Consider the following 8437-nt stretch of genomic DNA (forward strand, 5'->3'; position numbering starts at 1 on the left):
GCTCTACAAACGGTGGACTCATTAGGTGCACTTTGTTTTTGTACTTCCTTTTTCACATGACAGTATATTTCTCCTTTCACTGCAGATTTAGGAATTATTTCATATGTTTTGTGAACAGATATCATTGTGGAACAGTGTCCTCTCCTGGTTGGAGCCTGTCACAGCAAGACATTTGTCACGTAGACATAGAGGCAGGTGTAACAGTGAAGTGTAATGAAGTGGAGGAGTTGAAATACCTGTGGTCAACAATCCAAGATAATGGACAGTGCACAAGACAGGTGAGTGCAGAATGAGAAGACAGTGCAGGCAGGGTGGAGTAGGGTGGAGTAGGCTGGAGTAGGCTGGAGATGACTGTCAGGGGTGATTTGTGACAGAAGAATAGCAGCAAGAGAGGAAGTAGTTTACAAGGTGGTAGTGAGACCTGCTGCCATGTACAGTTTACAGACGGTGATACTGAGAAAAGGACTGAAAGCTGAGTTGAAGATGATAAGATTTTTACTAGGAGTGACCATAATGGACAGGATTGGAACATCAGAGGGACAGGTCAGGTTGAGCAGCTTGGAAACAAAGTCAGAGACGGGGATTGTGAATGTACTGGACAAAGCATGTTGACTATGAAGCTGCCAGAGAAGAAAATCAGAATCAGAATACGTTATTGATACCTACGGGAAATTATTTTGGTTACAGTGCTCCAGTATAAACAGTAACAAAGACAGACAATACATTAAGTAAGAAATAGACACAATATATACATGCATATATATATACATATAAGTCACTTATTGACAAATAGCTGAATAAGAAAAAGAGCGCGTGCAAAAAGGGTGTAGCTATTGCAGTATACAGTGTGTTAGGTGGATGATTTGTACAGGCAGATGGCCACAGGCAGACGTGATTTCCTGTGTCATTCAGTGGTTCTTTTTGGTAATCTCAGTCTCTCACTGAATGTGCTCCTGTAGCTGATCAGTATGTCATGGAGTGGGTGGGAGGTATTATCTAACATTGTCTTTATTTTGGACAACATCCACCTCTCTGACACCACCTTAACGGAGTCCAGCTCCATCCCCACAATATTACTGGCCTTACGGATCAGTTTATTGAGTCTGTTGGCATCTGCGACCCTCAGCCTGCTCCCCCATCATGCAACACACAACAGACTCGTAGAAAATCTTTAGCATTGTCCGGCAGATGTTCAAAAGATAGAGGCGACTCTGGCCCTTCCTGTAAAGTGCTGTGGTGTTTTTAGCCCAGTCCAGTTTATTGTCAGTGTATACTGAGAGGTATTTATAGTCCTCCACAATGTCAACATTGACCCCCTGGATTAAAACAGGGGTCAAGTGTTTCCTGGTCTTCCTAAAGTCCACGATCAATTCCTTGGTCTTTGCCACATTGAGCTGAAGATGATTCTGCTCACAACACGTGACAAAGGAGTCGACCACAGCCCAGTACTCTGTCTCATCATCCCTGCTGATGCATCCAACCACTGTAGTCATCAGAAAACTTCTGAAGATGGCAGGTCTCTGTGCTGTGGCTGAAGTCTGTGGTGTAGAGGGTGAAGAGGAAGGGGGAAAGGATGACAACAAAACAAAGACGGCAAAGATTCATGGATGTGGAGAAGAGCTGGTGTGACAAAGGAAAATGCCAGGGTGAAATGGAGGCAGATGAGCTGCTGTGAAATCAGCCAAAAGAAGAAGAAGCTGTACGTATGTGGCATTGAAGCCTATCAGTTCCCGCTCCCAGCTGATTCAGAAAATGGGTTTATTCGTAATACAGCAGGATTTTGGTTTCTTACATCACATACAGATGTCTCCATGCATTCAGCATTGAAACATGGTCTTCAACATTTTTTTAAATCTACTTGTGTAACTATAACGGTACAGAATGAATCATCAGAATCTTTTTTTTCTCTGCACTGATTGTTTCACAGACACAGTCTACATCAAAGTTTATTTAAACCCCAAAGAAAACTGAAGAAATCTACCACCAAATATGAATCAAGTATACGGGCAAAAATCAAAAAGAACACATTATACGACGAAATCTTTGCCTTACCATAGTGAGCTGTGGTGCGAAACCTGCTGTTAGAGGGCAATAAGGAATAAATCATTCTTTACTGGTAAGTATGAAACCAAACTCTGTGAGAGGAAATCAATCGGAATATAAGGCCACAAAAACCAAAGGATCTAACTCATGGTTACAACAGATGCTGGATATGTGCTGATAAGTTGCTAGGGCGGATGCACGGCATGTTGCACTGTGACTGGTATATGAATGGCAGCAGTACTCATGTGTGGCACAAAGGAATCGTTTCATAGACAGAAGTCTGCGGATTCAGCTGGTATCAGTGGCGACGCCGCAATCCCGTCTGCTGTTCGGAAAGTTGGTGGTTTGTGAATTTCTGCAAACTACAACATCAACATACAGTTTAAAGTTCAGTTCAGTTTAAAGAAGCAAATTGTGTGTGTCTAACTACATCATTCCACTTGTACTTACCTCTGGGTACAGTTGTTGTGGCAAGGTTTACAGTTGCCCTCCTTGTCTGGATATTTAAAGATGGTTCCCTCCTGCCCCATAACACCCTCAGGACACATGGAGACACAGTGTGTGTGGCCCATCCTTCAGGCTGGCACAACCTAGACATTTATTTGCTCCCTGCAGACAAAAAAAAGGGTGAATAAAATCGGAAAGGTTTTTGCAAGAGTTGAAGGCGAGTGGCGTTATGGTTGACAGCCATTTTTTGTAAGGCCGCTAGGTGGCAGCAGAAGCCCTATGCCAGTTCTTTTTTTTTTTTTTTCCTTCTAGAAGTTTTAAGTCAAACATACCGGGCCTGTGCACGTCTCCTTCTCCTCCTGGACCTTACACTCAGGGTGACAGGGCAGACACTCCCTTGACTTAGTAGCAAACTCCCTCTGCTAGTTTCTATTCAAGTTCAAAGACTTACAGCAGACATTAGTCACATCTTAGGGCCAATGCTCAGGATTTTCCTTAACAATGTATAGACCTATACACAGTAATCCCTCTTGATCTCCACTTATAACCAATGTTCCCTCTAATTTTTCATGTGTCTGAGCGAACAGGCAAACTCCCTGAGCAATCCTTTGGACCACTGTGAGCAACAGCAGACGTGAGCACTGTGGTCATGCCAGCATCGAATCCATCCAACCATTACATGGTTTATTAAAATAATCAAATTACAGCATTTACATTTATGTTAGACTACTTTTAATTAACTGCTTTAGCCCACTTACAATGAAAATTTAAAAACAAACTCGCAAAAGTTTATCTAATTTTTTTTTCTCCCATGTCCCTTGCGGGGCTCCATAGTGTAGTATGTTAACACTATTGGAAGTAAAAATAACTTGAACTCCAATTTTGAAAACACAACTTTCTTTTTTCTTTTTTTTATAAAGCTCTGACTTGTATTATGAGTATGAGTCTGTGGTCTGGGAGTGAGTCCTGTAACTCTCTGTCTGCAAAATACAGTATATTGTTATGATGATTTCTGATATGAGGTTCAGTTCTTTTCATTTTTGGCACTCAGGGCAGGAGCGCTGTTCACTTCTTATGGCTTCACGGCCGCGAAGAATCCAGTATTTCCTTCTCAACTCTGCAAACAATCTCTCTGCTCCTGGGTGTTTCAAATCACTGTCAGCCTGTCTGATGAGTAGTCTGGTGACTGGATGTTTAGGGTCCAATACAACTGGATGTATCACAGCAGCTTCCAAATCATGGCATCGTCTGAGACGACCACCTACTCTTATGAGTTGAAGTGACTTATCAAATTCCGGGTCTAGGCAAAACAGACGGCTGGATGAGTGAACTGGTTTCCCAGTGGTCAGGAACTGGATCTCATCTGGGAAACTGTCTTTCTGAGGAGCTCACAGCAGAATAAGCTCAGCCGCCTTGTAGTTCTCTGATGTGAGATTGTCACCAGCCGCCCCGTGAAGGCACCTGGCTGTTTCTTCCAAAAGCTCGCTAAAACTGGTAAACTGCTGTGCATCAGGCAGGGAGATAGAGTCAGTAGACACAACTAAGCAAGTTATTGGTTTACGCTGCTCCTCAGCAAAGTCTGTACATGGTGTGGCTGGGTGCTCTGGCCACTGGTCTCGATGTAGCTGCAGAAACAGGGGCCCACATGCCCACCGGGACTGGACTGTGAGGTCTTGTAGCCTTTTACCCCTAGTTAGATCATCTGCCAGATTGTCACATGTTGTCACATAACGCCAAGACTGGCTGTCTGTCAGTTCCTGGATCTCAGCTATCCGAGTTCCCACGAACACCTTGAAATGACAGGACTCTGACTGGATCCATGTTAGGACAGTGGTGGAGTCTGTCCATAACACCACTCTGCATAGTGGTAGGGTGAGTTCTTTGGTCAGCAGGCTAGCGAGTTGAGCTCCAGTCAAGGCTGCACATAGTTTCAGACGTGGCATGGACACCTGCCGTTTAGGAGCCACCCTAGAGCAGGCAGTCAGGAAAGCAACTTCCACCTTTCCAGCAGCATCTTCCGTCCGTAGGTAGGCAACACTTCCATATGCCTGTTGAGATGCATCGCAGAAGATGTGCAACTCACGTCTACTGTAGGATTTGTCCAGCTCTGGGCTCAATTAACAATGTTGTAGACTGATGTTGTCCAGATGCTGCAGCTCACCTTCCCATTCGTTCCATGCAGAGAGCAGGTCACTTGGTAACAGGGGGTCATCCCACTCATGCTTTTTGTCCCACAACTGCTGGACTAGTACTCGCCCTCGTTGTGAAGGGGACGAGAAACCCTAGTGGGTCATACTGACTCGCCAGAACCCGGTAGAGGTTTCTCATGGTAGGAGGATTCCTCTCCAACTGCATTGTAGTGCAGAGTGTTAGAGCAGCACATCCAGCGCAGACCTAGAGCAGATTCTTGAGGGTCCATATCAGTTTGATTCAGCCACTGTACGCTGCTCTCCGATCTTATTTCCTTTGGTAGATGGCTGATGAGATCTGGGGTGCTGCTGGCCCACTGTCTGAGCTCAAATCCTCCCTCCAATAATAGTGACCGTAGTTTGTCCACAACCTCTGTGGCCACATCTGGAGAAGAGAAGCTCTGTAACCAGTTGTCAACATAAAAATTCTTCTCAATGGAGTCACGCACGTCATCTCCCTGGTTACTGTGGTCATGGACGTGTCGCTGTAGTGCATAAATTGCACAGCATGGTGAGCATGTTGTCCCAAAGGGGAGCACCTGCTATTCATACACCTTGGGATGGGTGTCTCTTTGCAGATCGCGCCAGATGAAACGTAGTAGTGGCTGGTCGTCGGGCAGTAGCCTCACCTGGTGGAACGTCCCCTTGATGTCACTGCTAACTGCGATGGAGCATTCTCTGAAGCGTAGCAGCACACCAAGAAGAGAGGCCCCCAGGTTCGGGCCTGGTAAAAGCAGCTCGTTGAGGTTCTGATCCCTATAGGTCAGGGGTCGGCAACCCGCAGCTCCGGAGCCGCATGCGGCTCTTCAGTCTTTATTTTGCGGCTCCGGGTGGTTTGGGAAATTAAATTAGAAGTATTTAGCTGAAGTGTATTTTTTTTGTGTTTAGTTCTTTTTTTTAACTTGTAGTTCTAAATTGGAAGATTGTTGTGATTTTGAAATATAAAAATAAAATTATATCTTATTTTTTTCATCGCTCAAAATAAGCGTCACACTCGCGGAAGCCGCTGTACCCGCCGAAACGCCGTGCATTTATCGAGACTTTCGACCCCAGGTAGGCCAATTATGGATCTTCGGATCCATATTATGTCGGCAGCTGTTCTCCACCGTGAACTATGTTAAAAACAAACACCGCTCACGCCTCACAGATGACAGCTTACAGTCCTGCGTGAAGATGAAAGTGACTTCGTACAGCCCCAATTTGCAGACGCTGCGCACAGAGGTTCGGGACCAGAAGTCCCATTGTAAACATACCACGGCAGACCCGACGATGTTTGCATGAACACTCTTTTCAGTATCTCTTTATTGACCACTTTTCACACACGGTTGCTGTACGCATACAGCCGGCTGTAGCTTTGCAGCTCACAGCCCAACAACACAACAGCAGAGAGAGCACAGACTTTAAGGCGGCGAGGCGTGATTGCGGGTGCCGCTCAGGTGCGTCCGACTCCCATGCAGCGGCACTGCAGACCACGCCCTGCCACACACATTAACCAGGTAAAATACATATTTAGGCAGAATTTTGCAAATATCTATTTTTTTTTTTAGCAGCATAGTGCTTTTTTTCCAATTATTTTTTAAAAGTCAGATCAAGGCTCCAAAAGCCCAAAGGCGATATAAGGGTGGCGGCTCACAACAGTTTTTGTTTGCTACATTGATCATTTTAGTTCAGCTGGGTATCTTTCCTTTTGTTATATTTCTTTAAGAGTTCAAAATGTGTTAATTACATAAATAAAATGTAATTTTCTCTGTAGCACTTCATGGATTTCATAAGCAACACACCTTAGTTGCTCTTGATCTGGTTTTTTCATTTAATGTGGATATATGCATTAAGGAAATTAGTAATACTGGACTTTCTGATCATTCCCCGGTCATCTTTGACGTTGACCTGGGTATCACTGACCCTTACTTGGAGGTTCCTCTCCATCCTACTCGGACTATTAACGCCGATACTGTGGTCAACTTCTCTACATCTTTTGTTAATTCTTCATTTAATATGTCGGACTGTTTTATCCCACACACACTTGAGAATTTTACCAATACTTTTTTAACTACATGTTCCTCGATTCTCAACACTGTTGCACCTATCAAACACAAACGCCCCAGAACCTACTCGCAATGCTGGTTAAACGACTCTGTCTGTGTTCTACGGCGTTTGTGCAGGCGCGATGAGAGGAGGTGGAGGAATGACAGACTCCAGTCATCATATGACATTTTACGTATTAGCCGCTCGAAGTTCCAATCTGCTGCCAGAATGGCTAAAGCAGCCTTCTTCGCTAAGATTATTACTTCTAATGGTGACAATCCTCGCATCCTATTTAAAATTTTTAACTCAGTGGTGAATCCTCGTCCCTCTATGCCACTTTCGTGCTCCCCAGGTCTCTGTGAAAAATTTTCAAACTACTTTCTAGATAAAGTTTTATCTCTTAGATCTACGCTTCCTTTGGTGGCTGACAGTATGTCTAATCCTGACTGTTCTGCTGCCTTACATCAATTTGAATTAATCTCACTTCCCACTCTGAAGCGTATAACTGAGAAATTAAACAATACTAATTGTGTACATGATGTTCTTCCATCTCGTATAGTCAAGGATTGTTTTAATGTAATTGGACCCTGTCTATTGTCTATATTGAACCTGTCCTTGCTTTCTGGTTATGTACCTTCAGTTCTTAAACATGCTTTTATTCAACCCGTTTTAAAGAAGAATAACCTGGATCATAGTGATTTTGCCAACTATAGACCGATTTCCAAGCTTCCTTTCTTGGCTAAAATCCTTGAGAAGGTGGTTCTACTTCAACTGCAGACCTACCTGGACGAGAATAATATAAATGATAAATTCCAATCAGCCTTTAAACAACATCATAGCACTGAATCAGCGCTGCTTCGTGTTTTTAATGATCTTTTACTTATGGCTGATAATGGTCGTCCTTCTGTTTTAGTTCTATTGGATCTTTCATCTGCATTTGATATGGTTGACCATAACATCCTAGTCGCAAGATTAGAGCACTCTGTTGGCATTAAGGGCACTGCCTTGGACTGGTTCAAATCTTACCTCTCCAATCGGCTCTCTTCGGTACATCTGGCCTCATCTTCCTCTCCCCCTGTACCTGTTTGCTGTGGTGTCCCCCAGGGTTCTGTGTTAGGCCCGACCCTTTTCTCACTGTATATGCTTCCTTTAAGTGCTATCTTTGAGAAATACCACATTGCTTTTCACTATTATGCGGATGACACCCAGATTTATTTTGAGTTAAATGATGATCTCGCTTTATCTTTAAATAACTTTCGTGAGTGCATGAGTGAGGTCAAGAAATGGCTGTTGGCAAATACTCTTATTCTCAATGAAAAAAAGACTGAAATCATGATTTTTGGCAGTAATGCCCTTCGCGCCAAACTTCAAGATGCCTTTGGCTTTCTTACTAGTTCTTTCTCTGATACTGTCAGGAATCTGGGTGTCTTGTTTGACAGCTCCTTTAAACTTGATAAACAGGTGTCTGCTGTTGTCAGATCTAGTTTTTATCAGCTTCGTCTTATCTCCAGGGCCAGACACTACATCCCGTATAATGACTTAGAAAAGCTCATTCATGCTTTTGTAACGTCAAGACTAGATTACTGTAACTCACTCTATTCTGGTCTCCATGGTACCCTTCTACACAGATTACAGACAGTTCAGAATGCTGCGGCACGTATTCTAACTAAAACCAAGAAGTTTGACCATATTACTCCTGTTCTTGCTGAGCTGCATTGGCTGCCTATCAAATA

General features: G+C 43.8%; 1 long non-coding RNA gene across 1 annotated transcript; it reads right to left on the reverse strand.

The window, feature by feature from the left end:
- Positions 1-1741: 1741 nt before the first annotated feature.
- On the reverse strand, positions 1742-3203 carry LOC120731667. Its single transcript, XR_005695400.1, has 2 exons — positions 2494-3203; positions 1742-2405 (listed from the first exon to the last, which is right to left on the reverse strand). It is a non-coding gene; the product is annotated as an uncharacterized LOC120731667 (long non-coding RNA).
- Positions 3204-8437: the final 5234 nt, after the last annotated feature.

The sequence above is a fragment of the Simochromis diagramma genome, unplaced genomic scaffold (assembly GCF_900408965.1).
Source record: "Simochromis diagramma unplaced genomic scaffold, fSimDia1.1 OVJJ01000483.1, whole genome shotgun sequence".
Classification (NCBI taxonomy): Eukaryota; Metazoa; Chordata; class Actinopteri; order Cichliformes; family Cichlidae; genus Simochromis; species Simochromis diagramma.